Source organism: Desmodus rotundus, chromosome 11 (genome assembly GCF_022682495.2).
Source record: "Desmodus rotundus isolate HL8 chromosome 11, HLdesRot8A.1, whole genome shotgun sequence".
In the NCBI taxonomy this organism is placed as follows: Eukaryota; Metazoa; Chordata; class Mammalia; order Chiroptera; family Phyllostomidae; genus Desmodus; species Desmodus rotundus.
Window position 1 is genome coordinate 24,952,387 of NC_071397.1, and position 19,726 is coordinate 24,972,112.

Genomic DNA, 19,726 nt, shown 5'->3' on the forward strand with positions numbered 1-19,726 from the left:
TGACTGTTTCCTTCCTGTTACAGGGTGGGTCCCTATTCCTATGACATAGTCACAGTGGTTTGTCATAATTTCTATGAATTGAGGGATTTGTGATTAAATTTCACACAAGGGCACACATGTCCAGATGATTAATTTTCAACATTTCTTAGAATTTACTTAGATTTTATGTTACAGGTCAACAGAAGTAGGAACATTTTCTGAAAATGTCACTTACTGTATACATAAGGTGTTGATACAAAATTATGATTTATGTTATTATTATTAATTTGATTGGGTTGCTATGAGCACTGATAGAGGCAATTGGGATTAAAGGAATTATCACCCTTTTGTGACACTATATTATCTGAGCTTCTTTAGAAAATCTCTCATTTTCTTTTTTTCTTTTCCCTTCTGAATGATTATATTTTAATTACCCTTAATCTTTCAAGTAAAATACGGAGATATTTTGAGCAAAATACTTTGACAATTAATTAATTAATTTTCTAGTCTGGATCCACACATTGTATTTGGTTGTTATATGTCTTTAGTTTCTTTTAACCAAGGATAATTGCCTACTTTTTTTCCTTTGGTGTTTATTGTTTATTACATTTACTTTTTAAAAATGTATGATGTTTTGAATTTTAGCCTTTTATTCTTTTTTCTCTATTTAAATTGTTTAATTACAGTTGTCCCCGTTTTTCCCTCAGTACTCTCCCCTGCCCTACCCATCCCCCCACCTCCCACATTCAATCCTCCTCCCTGTTGTCTTTGTCCATGGGTCCTTTATTTTTGCTCCTTGACTTGACCCTTCTCCTTCTTTCCCCTGTTACTCCCTCCCTTTTCCCCTCCGGTCACTGTCAGTTTGTTCTTTATTTCAATGTCTCTGATTATATTTTGCTTGCTTGTTTGTTTTATTGATTAGGTTCCACTTATAGGTGAGATCATATGGTGTTTGTCTTTTACCACCTGGTTTATTTCACTTAGTATAATGCTCTCTAGTTCCATCCATGCTGTCATGAAGGGTAGGAGTTCTTTCTTTCTGCTGCATAGTATTCCATTGTGTAAATGTACCACAGTTTTTTGATTTAATGAAATCTAGTTAGCTTATTTCTCTGAATAAGGTGTTAATTAATAATTTTATATTATTAAAAGTTTTGTTTGATAAATACACAATTGATCACTATTGGTTGATATTTCTATCACAATGGATTTGAGTATCTTCTTTCTTTCAATTCCTCCTTTCGTGACATACATTCATGCACATCAATACACTCTCTCCTTCCAAACTTTCAAATTGCTTATGCTTTTATAATTAATAGCAGAGATTATTCATGAAACTGAGTTTTAGTTTGCTGTCCATCAAGGTTAGATCTTTTTAAAATCTTTACTTTAAAACTGCTATATATTTTATATTCTATAAGAAGTATTTTTGTTATTTTAAATTTTTAATAAAGCTTTAAAATACCAAACTTTGCCATATATAATGCACACCCACATTTTTGTGCGAATTATACACAGGATTATTATACCCATTGCATGTAATCACTATACCCGTGTATAATGAGAATTCTTGTTTTTCCCTCAAAAATTTGGGCAAAAAGTGAACAGTAAAGAAGGCAAAATATGGTACTCACTGTGCTAAATTTTCAAACTTGTAATAAAAACTAAGAAAATAATCAGTTGAACCTAAAAGAAATTTTTCCTTTTAACCAGAAATAAAAAAGCTCAAAATACTGCCAGAAAACATTTGTGCTTTGTAGACATATCAAAAGCATATGTCTTTTTATCAATACTTTATTAGAGAAGGTGGCTCCAAAACTGAAAATATTAATAATATTCTTTCAATTTTGACATTTTCATTGTTTTAGTTGTTATATTTGAGACAGAGACAGATATTTCTTCCTTGTAAAGTTTCTTTTTTAAAGGAACTCAACAGCTTTTATTAAAGACACTTTAGTTAGAAGTCAGAGCCAGTCACTCACTGAGCCACCAGAATTTATATACGTATTTGCCTGTAGACAGTCATTCATTTTCTAGTAACTCCTCAAAAATAAACCATAGAACCAAAGAATGTTCAAGTCCGGAGGTATTTTGGGGGTCTCTTGCTTGATGCTAATCTGATAACACTACTGCAAAGATTTTGACTCTTAAATAATCTTTTTCCTTGTAAAGTTTTAATGATAATGTTAAAGGCATGGTATAACAGAATTTCATACATTAAATAATTTTAAAAAGTTTTATCCATTTATTTGATTGAATTGGGAATGAAGTCAAATATTCATTTGACTTATAAGTTCAAAATGTAAAAGAGCAGAAAACATTTTCAAAACTAATATTACAACACGAATATACCCAACATTGGTGAAATAAAGAAACTACTATATATTTTAAATGCTTTAGAAGAAATATATTCTCCAATCAACAATAGCAAACTCAAAAATTTGTTTAATTTCATTATTTTAGGATATATAGTGTTATGGGCAAAATTTTAAAAAATTAAGTGGCTTGGTCCTCATGTGACCAGAGCCCTGTACAAAGCCCACACGTTCACTCGTATTGGTTGGCTACATGAAGTTAAGAGCCACATATCTTTGGTTCATTATTTTATTCCAGGTGACTGATTTTCTTAAGCATGTAACCACTTACTCTCTGTTATGAAAAATCTAATTGCTTTTGTTTAAATGTACTTGGAAAATTTTATTCTGTTATGTTTGGATAAAAAATCAGGAAATATTTTGTATAGAGTATTAGACCATGTTTGTAGTGTTTCCTATTTAAGTGTGTGAATACAGATCCCATTTTACACTTCCCTTAGCAAAAATCTCAAACAAAAAGAATGACGATGTGAAGAAAGGTATAGAGACTATTTCCAGTAAAGATGGGCTAGTGCAGCGATTTTCATCCTGTGTGCCACAGCACACTGGTATGTCAGAAGAACTTTTAAAACACACAATACCTGATTATTTAGTTAGGGACACTGACCTGTTTTCCCTTAGATTGTCAAATAAAAAAATGACAACAGCCAATGCAACAACTGTCACTTGGTATGAATGAATAAAAAAATTGTACCTTTTTTTGTCAGATCGGCGAAAAATAATATACTTTTGGTGTACCACAGAATTTTAGACATTAGTTTACATATGTCATATATGAGAGGAAAAATGTTGACAATCACTGGGCCAGTATAAATTAATAATTCCATATGTTTTTCATTATCCAGAATTAAATCATTTCTGCCTCTGAGTTTTCCTTTTTCCAAATAGAAAAAACTTCATCTGAATTGTGTGCCCTCATATTATAATTATACCTCTGAATGAGTTTGTATGCTTTTGGTACAAATAACCAGAAAGCCCAATTGCAAATAGCTTCAGCACTAAATAATTGAATGGCTTAAGTGAGAAGTTCAGGAATAGGGCGGGCTTCCAAACGAATGTTTGTGTATACAAAAGGATAGCTGGCTTCTCAGAAAACACCTAGACTTACTCTGTCTGTTCATTCTGCTATTCACAAAGTGAGCTTTAATCAGAGACTTGCTTTTCTCCTGATTTAATATGGTGGCCCCTGGTAGTTTAAGTGACATAGTTCCTCATTCATGTCCAGCTCTCAGTTTCCTATACTTTCAAAAGAGGAAGGAAGACTTTTCCCAAACATAGAATGAATATTGCCGAATAGCTACCTGGCTAGAACTGGGTCACCAATGAAGCCCTGCATTAAAGATGAGGATGGGGTCATCTTTAGACACTGTGGGGATGGGTCACAGTGGACCGAGTGGTGTTCTGTTGGAAAGAATGCTTCAAAATCAAATCTACATACCCCCAGATTTGTGACTTATTCATAGTGAATATTTGACTGTTGGATTCAAAGACTCAGAATGCTCAATTACACATACAAACTAAAGACTTTAACTTTCATCTCCAGCTTCCTGCCTCTGCTACTGCTTCTGAGAGGTAACTTTTGATTTCATTTCTAACAGCACATATTGAGTATAAAAGAGTCTAAAACTAAAATTTTTTCTTGAAATTTGGTTGCCCTTGCTAGGTGGGCAGATGCCAAATTTTTCTGACTCATAATTATTTGAATATCCATGGCATACTGATCCATAGCCACTCCCACTACATGAGGGTAAAGAAAAGTTCAAAGATGTTTAATGAAAAATCAGGAGTCAATACACTTGACCTCCTCTACTGCACAAAAAGAGGAGTTTTAAATAGATTGAAAGAATACAAAACTAAATATAGTTGAGAAAAAATCAATAATGCAGTTTTTAGGAAAAAGTAAATATTTAAATTAGAACAAACAATATAAAACAAATGTTTCTCCTTTTAATAAAACAATGCATAGAAAAAGTAAAAGATGATGAAAAATCTTGAACCATTTTTTGATTTTTTTGGTTAGAAGATCAGAAAATGCTAAATAGATTTTAAGGAACAGTCTTTTTTATTGTTAGTGTCCTATGTATAAAGTTAAATGTGAAAGTTGGAATCTTATGAGAGGATAATTGAACTAAGCTAATAGATAATTGAATTAAGCTAAGAGATAATCAGCTTTTCTACAAGCTAATAGTTTGATGACTCTGTAATGACTAGATAGTTTAAATAAAGAATATAATATTTAACCCTATTTCTAATAGATTATTGTCAATATCAGTGTAATCCATCAGTAATCATGGAAAGAATAATGACTGTATATGTATACATATACATACATCCCTAGCTAATGAAGTAATGCACAATTAAAATGCAAAATGGTCCTTTGTTTCACATATCTTAGAAGTTTTATCTAGAAAATAATAGTGGACATTTGTGATATGTGTGTACACAATTTTCTGTTAAATGAAGTATTAATTTGAGAAAGATTATAGGTACAAATTAAATGTAATTCATATAGGAGGGTTTACTAGACTGTTCACAAGGAACCTATGGTGAGGCTCGATTTTTGATTCTACCAGTAAGCATATCAGCAACTAAAAAACTCTGTGACTTGGTTCTCTTCATCTGTTTTATTTCTAGAAAGAAGAGCTTGGACTTATAATTACAAAATACTTTCCAAGTTTAATACTTTATACTTCCACATTCTACCAAATGTGTCCAATTCACCTTAAAATCCAACTTCACATAATCCATTTAAATTCATCTCAATTAGTTTAATAACTTCTAATAAAGCAGGAGAAAGGAAGAAAATTAATATTTACCCACCGTTTAGTATATGCTAGGTTTTGTTAAATACCTTATTATGCTTCTTAACATATTAACATTTTTCCTGACAATTTAAAGATTTGTCATTTGAAAGTGCTTTTGTATGAACAAAACATATTTCAAAATAAATTATGAAATATTTGTTTCTTTCATAGATTTTCACAGATTGTTTAGTCACGGATTGTAAGTCAATGGCAATGCATAGAGCCATTATTAATCATGTAATGCACACAAAAAAGGAAGTTTACAAAATAAACAATACTGAAAAGGAAAAGCCAGCGTATCCAGTTTAAGATTAGCAGCGTCCTCAGTGTAGCCAAAGGAAATTTATAATAAATATGAGCTACAGAAGCAGATTTTAAGAAAACAGATGATTGAAAGGAAAGCTGAGAGAAAGCTAGTCAAATAATTGAATAATTCTTTTTTCTGAAAGCAATTAATGATCTTTTGAAAAGAAGATACAACACCTGTGATCACAATATTTTCCTTTCACCAGCAAATGAAAATAAATTGTCTGTGAAACTCCTTTAATAGTCACCCATAACAATAGGAAGCAACTCCTTCAAAATACAAGTCAAATCGTACCACTCTCCTGCTTAAAAACATTGGTTGCTGCCAGTTGCCTATGAAATAATTTCTTAGTATTTACTCTGTGTAGAATCTCTGAGCATTTCCCCTTTTGTCTTTTAATGTGAAGTTCCAATTGTTGCAGGAAAACTCCCAGAGTAGTCATTCTTCCCATACTCATTTGCATTACCAGTTCTGTTCCCAGGATCATTATCTAATTTTTTGGACAGATCGCCAACCCCAGGCCGAACAAACACTGACTTCAATAGTATAGCTTTATGATAAGTCCTGACATTGGACTGGGAAAGTCCTTAATATTCTTTCTCAGGATTGTGTTGTTTACTATTCACTCTGTGCTTAAATATTGGAATCGGTTACATGTACAAACATCCTATTAAAATACATAAAATTCTTATTAAAATGATTTGAATTCCATTAATTTTGTAAAAAGAAACTGTAATTGGTGTACTTTATCTTCCTATACAGGGACATACTATATGTCTGCATTTTACTAGGGTTTCTAAAATATTTTTAATATAGTTTTACAACTTCTTCATAAAGTTCCCATGCGTATTTTCTTACATTGACTTCTAGAAATGTAAGGAATTCATTGCTATTTTAAATAGTTTTTTGAAATGTTACATATTTAACTCATTATGTTAGTATATTGAAATTCAACTGACTTATATTGAGCAACCTTGTTGAACTTTCCTGTTTTTAATAATACTATATCACCTGTGAGAAATGAGATGTTTCTTTCTTCAGTTCCTAATATTTAACCTCTTCTGAGTCTATTACATTGCCTAGGACCATCAGGGAAAACAATGAACTGAAATAATGGTAATGAGATAGTTTGCCTTATTTTGATTTTGTAGTGAAGATTTTAAAGTTTTTATCTTTGAGTATAATGTTTTGCTCTTCTTTTATAAGTGATACCTTTTAACTCATTAAGGAAGCTCATAGACACAGAAACATATTGGTGGTTGCCAGAGGGGAGAAGTTTGGGGATGTGTGAAATGGGTGAAGAGGGCCAAAAAGTACAAACTTCTAGTTTTAAGTTCCATAAGCCATGGAGATGTAATGTAGAGCATGCTGACCATAGTTAATAATATTACATTGCATATTTGCAAGTTGCTAATGACGGGTGTATGCACATGAATTGCATTTGCCAAAATTCATGTTTAGGATATTTGCATCTATGCTGATGATTAAGAGGCCTTTGAATTTTCATTTTTCATGCTTCCCTTTCTGATTTTCATACTAAAGGTCTACTTAGTTTCATTAAATAAACTTAGCAATGTGAATTTCTATACCTAGTTTCTGGAAGTGTGGAAGTGTTTTTGTTTACTTACCATCCAAATTCTGTATCAAACTATAAAATTGTGAATTGTACATCCTAAAGTAACTACAAAGGTTTGATTTAATGTACTAATTAGAAATCAGAAGGTCATGAGAGACACACTAGTGATTTACAAGGAGACTTAGTTTTTGTTTTAAGTTGGTTACTTACTGGAAGTCACGTCATTTCTCTACCTCCCCATTTTTACCCATAATATTAGGAATTACCTACCATGAACTTGTAATTATGACAGATGTGACTTTAGTTAGAATTCCTGGATTTAATTATGCACTTTTATCACTTAAAATCCTGGGATCTTAGATAAAGTTTTTAACCTTGTTGAGCCTCTCTCAGTGTCTTCATCCATGAAGACAATAATAACAAGGTTGCTCTGTTCTAACATGTGTGGAATTGCTGGATAAGGAATTTGCTCCAGTATGTATTTGGGGGAGAAACCTTCTACAATGAAACAGAAAAAGTTCTGCAACCAAAATTTATTTTAAAAATAGTTGTTACATGCATATACTCTACGTTTTCCTGTGGCGTGTGTTCAGAAGGTCTGCCCACCAGGCGCTGCCGCATTAAGCAGACCTAGGCAGAGCCCGAAGGACTCCGAGGCAGTGGGTAATGACGCTGCCCTGAGATCCAGAAGTGCCTTCTGTTCCCAGAGCAGCTCACACGTTCATATATTTTACCTATATTCATATATTTTACCTATTTACAGAAGTAAAATATATGAATGCGACTAAATTCAAGCTTTAAATTTTACTAATAATGACAATGCAAATTACGTTGTCCTGTCCTCGCTACCTAACACACTTACATGCATAATCTAATTTGATTTACACTGCAATCTGGGAAATGCGTAAGGTCAATATTCTTATGAGCCATATATATTTTTTAAATTTTTATTTATTTATTTTTAGAGAGAGGGGGAGGGAGGGAGAAAGAGAGGAAGAGAAACATCAATGTGTGGTTGCCTCTCAGGTGGCCTCCGCTGGGGACCTGGCCTGCAACCCAGGCATGTGCTATGACTGGGAATTGAACCAGCGACCCTTTGATTCACAGCCTGCACTCAATCCACTGAGCTACACAGCTAGGGAGAGACCTATATTTTTATCTAAGAAACTGAGACTCAGGGAAGGTCATCTGATCAAGGTTAAAGATCTTAGAAATGGGCTTCTTTTATAAAAGTCCTTATTCTTCAACACCAGTTTTATTTTGTATGAACACGCTACTTATCAGTTATTTTAAACATAGGGTCTTCACTATTATATTTTTTAAATAGTCATTTTTAAGAAGTCCAGTGTGAATCCTCGTATTTAATTTTTATTTCCTCTATAATGTAAGAGAGTAGTGTAATAATAAGTATTACTGAATGTACAAAGAGTACCCAACTTTCCAATGGGCTCCAAAGTGCTTATTATCTAGTTTTTGAGTATAGCTTTTTTCTTAAAATTATTTATAAATAATTAGCTGTTAGCTAGTTTATAATAAATATTTAACAATAAGTGTCCTCTGAAATTAAATTATATTTAATCTTTGAGATGCCATTATAATTTTTCCTTCCATCCTAATTTTGCTTAATGTTTAAGAAATATTATAGGCTATATGGTCTTTTAGAGGTAGACTGGAAATCTACCCACTGTTTAAATCATAATTTCATGAGGAAAATATATTCCCACAGCCATATGAGAACGTGGCAGCACTGGGAAAACCTCTATTATCTTCATAAACATTTCGTCCTCTTGACCAACCAGTGCACTAAGAAAAGGAAACACGTGACTCAGGATTTTTTCTGGTGCTCCAGGGCCCTCGCAGTTTCCTGAAAGTCTCTCATGCAAATCGAGAATGCACCAATTGTTTCAATGTTGAGAAGTCCTTATATTTATTTTTTCTTACAATTTCAACAAATTACATTTCCTATTCATGAGATTAGTAATAACAAAACACACAAAAATCTATGTAGAGTGAGTGTCAGTCAAAGTATATCATCATTACAGACTTCAAGGGGCACAACATTGACAAGAATTAAGTAGTTGAGGCATATCATATATTCATCAGAAACATCAGATTTAGACTATAATGGTTGCCCATAACACGTTGGAAAATAAAGTAGCAATTTAACAAGTTCTAAAAAGTAATTGCTATTGTGTACCATTTCTTAATTTCCAGCAACTCAAGATACAAATGCTACCACCAGTACCATCCTTTATGCAACACAGCCAAATGATCTGTAACAACAACTTACGTTATAATTAATAAAACTGAACACTCTTTCTAATTTTCCAGATATAGCGATGCTTATTTCATGCAGCATTTCAAAAGTAAAATATTTTCATCTATGCTTTAAAATTTGAGTAATTTCTCACTCAAATGTAATTAAATAGAATCATAAATACTTTATATTTACTCACCAAATATTCTTTCTTCATGTACTTTATTGTACAATCTATCATATTACTTCAATAAGGCCTATAGTCTAATTGTCACTCTCAAGCTGTCCTGGCAATTATCAGCTTTAATTCTTTATAATGTTCAGATTTTACTGATAGTTAAGAAGAGAAATAGAGGTGTTAATAGAGATTATCCATATCTCACCTTATTCCTAGCAATCACTTTTTAATTAAATGTAATTTTCAACTCTTCACCTGATCTGTCAACATTGTTACAGGTTTAAGACTAATTTTTGGTTTAACCAGCAGCTGACCAGAGGGAAGAGTATAAAAGAAAAACGCACTCATGCTTCTCAAAATTGTGAGGCAGAGATAGACAGGTAAAAGGGAGACTATGCAAGTAAAAAGGTTACAGATAAGATGATTTTATACTGTGAAATGTAAAATGTGAAATAAAATGGAGTCACTTATGTTAAAAGGCTTTAAAGTGGAGCCAGGAGGCTATTAACGAAATGGGTCTTACGCACATTCTCCCCACACAGAAGATGAACTTTTGAACTGGGCAAAGCTATAAATATTCTGGAATGCTGCAAAAACACCTACAACTCCTCACAGAGACAGGCTTTTATTTAGGGATAGCTTTAGCAATCCCATTTAGCTAAAATTAGCTTTATGCTGTCAGACCAATTAAGATTCTTTGTGACTGGTGTATGCAAATCTCTTTTGTTTCCCAGAGGGACAATGTTTGGGTCGCTACCCGATTCTGTACATCCCTGATTGCATTTCTTTTAATTACAAATAAACACTTTGCTTTGTTTTGCTTGACTATTGCCTCCAGATGATTTAGGTTAACAACACATGCACACACACACTCATATATGTACACACACATACACACACATACACCCATGCACATCTGTATGCACATAAACACACACACGCACACATATAGCAGTCTTAATTTGTCCACTGCTGGGAGTGGTTCTTACACGTGAAGATTTGCGCTCAGGTAGAGCAGGTTAGGAGATTTATCCTGAGAAGACCACCGTGCCACTATCATTTTAACATGCCTTCTGTTGATATAAAAGTTCGCTATTAAAAAAGTCCTCATAAACCACATACATATGTCATTTCCTCACTTATTTGTACTGTGTGGCATTTTTAAAGCTGCTTCTAGTCCTTTCAGAATAAAGTATGGAGCAAAGGGAAAAAAAGAGACAATATATTTTCCACTGTGAGGGTGCAAAGGGAATGGTTTACAAGCCAAAAAGGTGACATTCGCAGGGTGGAGGTGAGCAGCCGGCGAAGCCTGGACTAGGAAAGAGCTTGGCAGAGGCCGATATACGGTAACCATCTCGGGGAAGGCCTTGACGGAAAGCTGAGGAACAAGCATTTTGAAATACACGGTTTATTCCCTTAGACCAATTTTGGAAACATTATGTCTTAGATTCTTTACATTCCAGTGACTAGGGAAATTCCAGTAGTTTAACAAAAACACATTTATATTACTGAAAAATAATCTGGTTAAGCACAATAACTCTAATGGTAGGAATATTAAACCTAGACTCGGAGGACTTGAATGGGGATTCATTAGTTCACTGTGCAAATTTGAGGCACAAAATGACAGCTTTGGCATGTTTTACTTTCTTCAGGGCACATATTTTGAAAGTTTATTTTGATTTTGGAAAAATGATTTAAAACTCATCCTATTGAATAAAAGATAAATTGCCTTTAACTTGATTAGGCAAAACAATTACATTTCATTGCAGGAAAATACTGGTATTTTACCTCATTTATTTATACTATACCTGAAAATGAATGGGCAAATAAACATTTTAAAAGTAACTATTTGCTTATAATAAGTCTTTAAAAGGTGTCAATTATTGGAATGTCTCAAAGCTGTAATAATCACTTAATTTTTCTTTTTCTAGTATTAGGAAAACAAACTTTTACTTCACAATATTGTGGACTAGTGTCATTAGGAATGAAATGGTACACGGATGTTACCAGCTATTGGACCCCGGTTCAGCAACCTCAGTTCTTGCATTCTGGCTAAGGAACAATTCAGAGCTAAGTTTCAAATACAAGCAAAAGTTTACTTAGAAAGTCAAAGAAGCAGACTAAGTGAGCTGTGGAAGAAGTGAGCAAGCTGGGCTGTGTGGGCTCGGGAAACAAGTTACAGAGGCAAAACAGGAGCCCTTGGGACTTAGGAGAAAGAAAGCAAGGCTAAACACTGCACTGCCAGTGAGGGAGGGGGCTGGAGGGGGAGGCTCAGGGGTGCTCCAGAGAGAGAGTGTGTGCTGGGGGGAGGAGGGGTGGGGAAAGGTGAGGGCCCACTGCAGAGACAGCCACTGGTTCACTGAGGGCTTTTAAGGGCAGAGATCTTAGGGGAGGTCCCAGGGGAGGATCTCAATAGAATATTCATCAGCTTTCCGGGGTGTCTTTTCATAGTCATGGTCTCCACTGATTGGTCAGCACCAGGGGATCATTAGTCATTTCACCTGGTCCTGATGTTAGCCCTGGTGTCCCTCCATCTAGCCTGCTGCTTTTCCGGTCCTCGAGCTGAAACAATGGAGGCCTAGATATTATCTGTAGTTTGACCAAAACTTGTCTTCTGGTCAACAGACCCGAGGCTTTGTTCCTAAGGTTATCTGATGCCAGTTGGAACCTTGCTGTCCTGAGGGCTTAATGCTTAAGGCAGTGGTCATGCAAGGGCTTGTATGGGAGTCTTTTGTTTTTCTTAATTGCATTTTTTCAATTCCAATTTATCCTACTTATACCTTCTCCCACCTCCACCTCCACCCCCTCCCCACCACAATCACCACACTGTTGTCCATGTCCATGAGTCCTTTTTCATGATTGCTCAAATTCTCCATCCCATAACCCCACCCCCAGAGCTGTCATCCTGCTCTCTATCTATGAGTCTGTCTCTATTTTGCTTGTTAGTTCCCTTTGTTCCCTAGAGACCTGAAGAACATTATACTAAGTGAAATAAGCCAGTCAGAGAAAGACAAATACCATGTGATTTCACCTGTAGGGGCGTCTCTGAGGCTATTCTCTGGCGCTCTTGTTTCTCTTCTAAGGTGTTCTACCACGTGACTCCATGAGGAGAGACTTGCTAGGGGACAAAAGTCACCCTGAGGGTGAGGTCCCACCCTACAATTGACCACTGCTTGGTACTCGGGGCTTTCTGCCCTGGTGTCCTTCCTTCCTTGGTGTCCTTCCATACCTGGCCCCCTGTCCTTGCTCTGCTCATGCCTGTCTACCTACCTACTCCAGTTTTATACTGAAACTTAAAATGCGTCCTTTTTAATTCCAAAGTTGTTAAAGACACAGATGTATTAATTTAATTTGAGTGGCATAAAGTTTAGAGAATAAATTGTAATGAAATGGGAATAAAGAATTTCCTTGGAAAAACGTCTTGTCCAGATTTGAAGGTTCTGGCCATCTGGATGTCCTTGTACATCTCAGTGGGCTCAGTGGGCTATGTAGGGTATCCTGACATATTAAGGTTAAAAATTAGTCTGATTTCATTCAAGGACAGCTAGATATGTCAGCACATAGGTGGTTTGGATGAAAAATATATCAATTCTAAAACACTTAACTAGCGGGAGTTTTATTCTCCTTTTACTCACACTTTCCAGTCATCGAGTGTTGCCATTTCCTGAGGCTTTCATAGATTCTTTGCTATAATCACCATGGGTCTTTACTGGTCTCTTTGCCAATTTTAGTTTCCAACTTCTCAGGTCTGTTCAGTCTGTTTGCATTTGTCCAATTGTTTTTCAGCTTCCAAATTTTTATGTCTGTTTCTCCTCTACTATTACCTTTGTCCTAATGATTTCTACCTTATAATATATTTTTTTCATGATTTGTGAGATTTCAGGGGGAGTACAGGTAAATTTATGTGATTAATTCATCTTTAACTGGAATGATAACTTTTGTTAATCTACATTTTTCAGTTAGAAAGGCTACAGAATTCTTCTTTGCATTCTTACAGAATTTCTTCTAAGTATAATTAATTCTCAGTTTTAGTTTTAAAGGTATATTATATCCAAAATATGTGTGGGCCCTGCCTCATCTTATCAGGCTTTTATCACAGTCTGACCTTTGGTTTGTTGAAATTGTAAGATTATCAATAAATTCTAGGCCTGTAGAACTGCCCTCCTTATAAAGAAGCATTCCACATCACTGTTCTTTTTTCCCTTTGATTATCAAACTAAAAAATCACAATAGCCAACACAATAGCAGCTGTCCGGTGTGAATAAATCAAAATTATACCTATTGTTTTGTTAAAAATATATTACCTGGTGTGCCACAGAAGTTTAATAATTAGTTTATATATGCCATGAAATGAAAGAGTTGAAAATCACTGGTTTATACTATCTACTTTTTGCTCACATCTGTGATGTCTTACTGAAATCACTCATCTCGTTAGTCTTCTTAGCTCTTTCTCTCTAGCACATCCTCCTGTCCAGTCCTCATCACTGCCATATTTTCCTTTCACAACATTTTTGAGTTTTTCCTAAGTGTAGATCATTACTTCAAAGAAGTTTAAACTACAAAATTGATATAACAGCTCATATATTACAGTTGGCTTACTGACTCTAAACCTTTTCGGTAACTCAGTCTCAAAACTCATTAGCCTCATGTGCATAATTGATGCATTGCTCCTTTTTTTAAACAGGGAGGAAAAGGTCCGTGTATAATTGGCTCCATGTTCCTCTTCCTAGCATTTTCTAAAGCTTCTGTGAATACAGGGAATCTTGAAAGGAGACGTGAATTCCCTTTTAGCTCTATTGTAATACAGCTTCCCCACAGACAAGGGCTCTGCCTCTCTACCTCCACTGAGATAAGATCTCTTCCATCCCACCTTGAAAGATTAACAAACGAAATTAATAGCTGTTGCTTCTTACTTAGTCTCCAAAAGATACTGTTAAAAAAACAGAAGAAATAGAGAATCCTTCTCCAAAGTTTCTAGAAAAAGAGATTCTTAACTCATTTTGCTGGAGTCAATGAACTAACTCACTACATTCATTCTTTTCTTTGATTGTTCAACTGTGACAGATTGTGTGCCCACTGTGAGTAAAGAATTGTTTCACCCACTTATTATTTGGCTGTTCCTCTTAAGAGACAAAACTGACTTTTATGATTTGGAAAACAAATTGTTTCTCCTTGGTGAAATTTCAAATAGCTGCCTTTGTTTTCCCAGACTGTGCCCTTTGTAGTATATTCTGAATTTTTTTTTTAGATTAGGATACCAGAATTTACAATAGGAGGAAACAAAAAGATTGAATGAAATTATAAGTCAGAATCAGCTTCAGACAAGATTCTATGTGCCCACGATCCTTCACTGTGTGACTCTGCTAATAGAAGCCAAGTGAAAATGGTCCTGCCGCTGTCTCAGCCATTATGAATAATTCCGTTGGAAAGAAGTGAGGAGCCTACAAGAGTCAGCTCCCACCAGTTATCTGAGACTGGACTTGACACGGCCCATTACAGATCAATTTATTTCAGAAGTCAACATGGTGTGTGTGTGTAGTAATGAGAGGGAAGTTATGAGAAAAACACATAGATCCATAGTTCAATAAATTTTGAAGGTTTATAGAACAGTTTACCCTTCACCTTGACTTCAAAGGGCACATTTAGCCATCATCAACTCATCAGATTTTGTCCACAGGGTGGGGAAAAAGTAGGTGTACAGTTGTGAGTACACAAAACACAATGTTTATTCTTGTGTTATTATTTATTAATTATTGCATTGTCTTCTATTATATTGTTACAACTGTAAACTTACTTTTGCCCAATCCTGTAATTCTAGGAAATCTCATGTATAAATTTAAATCTCTTTACCAGTCAGTTTATGGAGAATTTGGTAAACCAAGCAGACATTTCATCTACCAAAATTAAGAAAAAAACTGTATTAGCTGAATTAGGAGACATTTAAATATGAGACACCAAAAAAGAGACATAATACTTCTCAAATATTAAGACACACTGAAACCTATTTTAAAATAGTACTTTTGTGAGTTTCAATGAGACATAATACCAAGGAGTTAAAGGAAAAAAAAAATAGCAAAAAACCACTATAATTACAATGCAGCAATTTTGTCCTTAGTCCAACCAATGTATCATAATGACATCCTGAAATCACCCACATACTATCCCTTCGCTGTAAAGTTTGATTAAGTAATCATGATTTGTAGAGGAATTCAACTTAAAACACTTTGATATCCTACACAAGATGAAAAGAGTATATTTTTATGAATTAATTTGAGTTTAATTGTACTATTAGCCTACATTTTGCCATAAGAAGTAATTAATTTTGAGCCTTGATTTTTTTCTTACTATTTATTCTGATGAAAGAAACTCATGAAAGTAGTTTCTATTTAGCATATATTTTATGAATGAACTTATGGTTGTTAGGCAACAGAAGTTTAGAAGAAATTTAAAAGTTTCCAAAATAAAAGAGGAAGATGCAACTGTAACTTAATAAAACTCTAGGTATATTTATCCTATTGTAACTTTATGTAGTTTAGAGGGTTAAAGGTTGAAATATAAAAGTCCAAGTGTTGTCAAATTTAGTGGCATATTTATTTTATTGTATATGTAAATGTGAAATATTTACCCAATGCTATAGCACATAAACTATTATTATCAGTAGATACTTTAATAGAAATAAATAGTAATTGGTATATGTAAGTCAGTCAGTAATTGTTCCTCAAATGACACACTAAAACACTAACGAATTAAAGAATTGCTGATATGAACTTTTTAGAATTTATGATTACAAAAAACATAGAAATACCTAATGTCACTTACAAGTAAATACTATGACATCACAAATATAATTATATCGATTACAAACCAATTTTAACAAAAACAGTAAATAAAAGATCATGTAGATCAAAGAGGACCTCTGGGACTTCCACGTTGAGACTAGTGGGTCACCAGCCAGAATGGGTGCTGCGTGGGATGGGACCAGCTGTGCCAACATAATAGTCTACCTTTGGCAACACGACTTAGTTGTTGATTATTAGAAAACACTCTGTGCTAGAAAGATAAGACTATAAATGAATAAATACCTTTTGCTTCAGGATATCGCTACAGGTCAATTTACCAAAACCAATTATATGCTCACCCGGTCAGAACAGCTCAGTTATCAAGCAACACTATTTATTTCAGGGGTTACTTCAACAGTATCCATTAATTCTAAAGTATTATATTCACATTTCTGTCTACTTTCGGTTCCCCAATTTGAAAGACCCCCCTCCTTCAGTCATTTTAAACTCACCCCTCCTCCAGAGCTCTATAATTATCCCACTTTTAGCCTTCCCCTCTGAGACAGTGCTAAGATCTGTCAGTGTGCTACTCTCCCCAATGCAGTGAGTTATTATAAACCTATTCTTGTGTATTAACAGACTACTTTCTGATATTTTGGTGACTTCTATGTACGATTTCATAGTTTGTTTAATGAAGGCTAGCATAAATACTAAATAATGGTTTTCTACCGTTAAAGTATGATGAAAATACACACATGGGGTACTATGGAAGATTGCTTTCCTGTTATAGAAAATAACATAACTAGGAAACAACACTGGTATTTCCCACTCTCAGCCACTCCACCCCCAATTATTTTTCTTTGCACATGAAGATTATTACTTAGAATCATAAAATAAACACAGGAGAACACATTAAAAATGATTCTTAAGTCCTATTGGTATTCTAGAAGCTTATCAAGTTGATTATAAATTTGAACACTCCATGATAACAAGAAGCACAGATCATAACTACTTTCACTTCCTGCTATTAATATCGATGGTCACGGTTAATTACCATTTTCATCAGAATTAATTTGATGTGGTAGATTTTCAGGTATAGACTGTTTTGAAAATTGGCTTTTGAAGCAGAAAGTCTTTGTTAAGATGTAGTATGAGTATTCAAGAGGAGCAGTAAGTACATGCTTATTTCATTTTATTGTACTTTACTTTATTACAGCAAATGCTGCTTTCTTTACAAATTGAAGGCATGACCCTGAACCAGTGAAAAGATTGCTGCTTACTTAATAAGGATACTCATTTTATTGAGGTGTTCTGTAATAGAACCCAAAATATCTCTTATAGTGATTAAACAATTTGAGTTTTGTAGTCAGAAGATCTAGATTCAATTTAATAACTGAGATTTTTGAATGATTTACTGAAACTTTGATTATCCTCAACTACAAAATAACAGAGTATTTGTATTGTCCCAGTTATAAACTCAGTTGTTTGGTCACAGTCAAGTACAAGTAAAGCAATCAGAACATGGCCACAGTGTCTTTCAAGTTCAGCTGCTTCTCCTGGGTCTCCTGCCATGAGGCAATGGCCAGTAGGAAAAACACATAAGAAAACATGGATTTACAAATATTTTTCTGACTTGATTTTACACTGTAATCAAGTCAGTAGTATACTATTATGTTTAAATTACCAAAGACATTCTTGTGTTCACAATCCTTAAAACTCTTTCCCAATGTCTCCCTTAATTTGTCAACTTTTCTCATATCTATTACCCAAACTTAATATGTGATATTCCTGCAATTTTGTGCTCATTTGCTCCTCAATGTACTCCACAAATAGGGTTTACTTCCTAGGTTGCTATGAATATGAAATGAGAAAAAAACCCTGAGTACTTAGCACAGACTCTGGCGCATACTAACCACTCAATCCCAGGGACCAGTATCATCATGATTAGATGCTAGACCCATTCGGCCACACACTAGTCCTGTAATAGCAAGCAACCACCTGAATCTTCAACCCTTAACTCCTCTTCTTTAAAATGACAACAGTTACAGTAACCTTCACTTACGTTTTAAGCCTCTTAGGTTATTATTCTGATTTTTTAAAAAATGAAACTCACTATGACACTCAGCCCAGGAATCCTTCAACTAGCTCCCCTGAATGCAAAGAGTTAATGCCTCCTCATTGCCCTGCAGGCACGCTGTCCTTCCTACTGCTCTACTGCTTACTGCCTTAACTTGCAGACATGTGCTTGTGAGTCTGTCTTTAACACTAGATGGCAAACTACTTCAGTGTGTATCACGTGGTAAATTAATGTCATTGTTTAAAGTAAGATGCCTGTTTTTCTGCTTCTAGACTTGAAGAGCCCTTTCAGAGTGATGGAACGGTACAAACGCTGCCCAGGGTCTACCCAAAGAGACATAGCTAACTCCGAGAGTGAAAAAGGAACTATCCTGTTTTCTTTCTTTAAACAGCTTCGATTAATCAAATAAATGTGTTCATTTTGAACTTTTTCAGTTCCCCACTGCTTCTTATCATCTCAGAAGAGCCAATTAGGCTAGTTATTTGGCTCTATATTCATTATTGTTGCCAAAGAGATACAAGCCAATATCAGGTTAAAATAATTTCTTTGCCTCAAAGCTATACAAATGGGTCATAAGGGTACACACACATATTTTTCAACTCTTGTACAGGTTTTCAGATTTGCTGTTAAAAAGGCATATTGCATGCTAAAAATTACTATTTAGCCTAAACAACTTGCATAAGACTGAGTAAATGAGACCATTCAGTCTGTCACTGACTCGAAATGGTTTAGGGAAGGTATGGTTGGTCTATGAAATGCACATGTTAAATCAACCAAGGAGAGAGGTTTCAGCACTATAAAGGGAATAGGAACTGATTTAGTGGAGTAAAGGAATATAATTCTCCAATATAACAAAAAGAATTCTCTCCCCATCACACCCTGCCCTTTCTTCGGGAAAGTCCTCTGTCAGTGGCTCACTGAGCCCCTCACTCTGGCTCCCAGTGGTTTTCCAGAGCAAACTGTACTCCTTCCCTTTAAGAGCTCTACTTAATTGTACCTCTTCTGTGGATCTGTTTTTGGTGTTCCAATTAAAAGTGATATTTTCTTATCTCTTACACCCTAAGTATTTATTCCTGCCCTTGCATCCTTACTTCTTAGGCCAGTATATGTACTATCTAACCTGCTGGAGAATAAGCTACTTGGCGCAGGGGCATAACTCATTTTATTTGAAATCCCCTCGCACTACCTAAGATTGTCATTTATTTTTAGTCTCAACATAATATAATTTTATAATTGGAAACATGTTTTGATACAATTACTTGAAACACGTTTGGCGCCTGTAGTCCATAAGCAATTGGGTGGCTGACTCATACTGTCTGATACACACGTACAAATGTGACTGGAATCGTGCTTTGCTTTCCTTCCCACATGCTCCACTGCCAATCCCTCTCTCC

The 19,726-nt window shown here is 34.7% G+C and overlaps 1 protein-coding gene across 1 annotated transcript in view; it reads right to left on the minus strand.

Annotated features, from left to right (window-relative positions):
• The window catches only part of EYS (eyes shut homolog), a 1,562,674-nt gene that overhangs the window by 554,229 nt on the left and 988,719 nt on the right, over positions 1 to 19,726 (minus strand).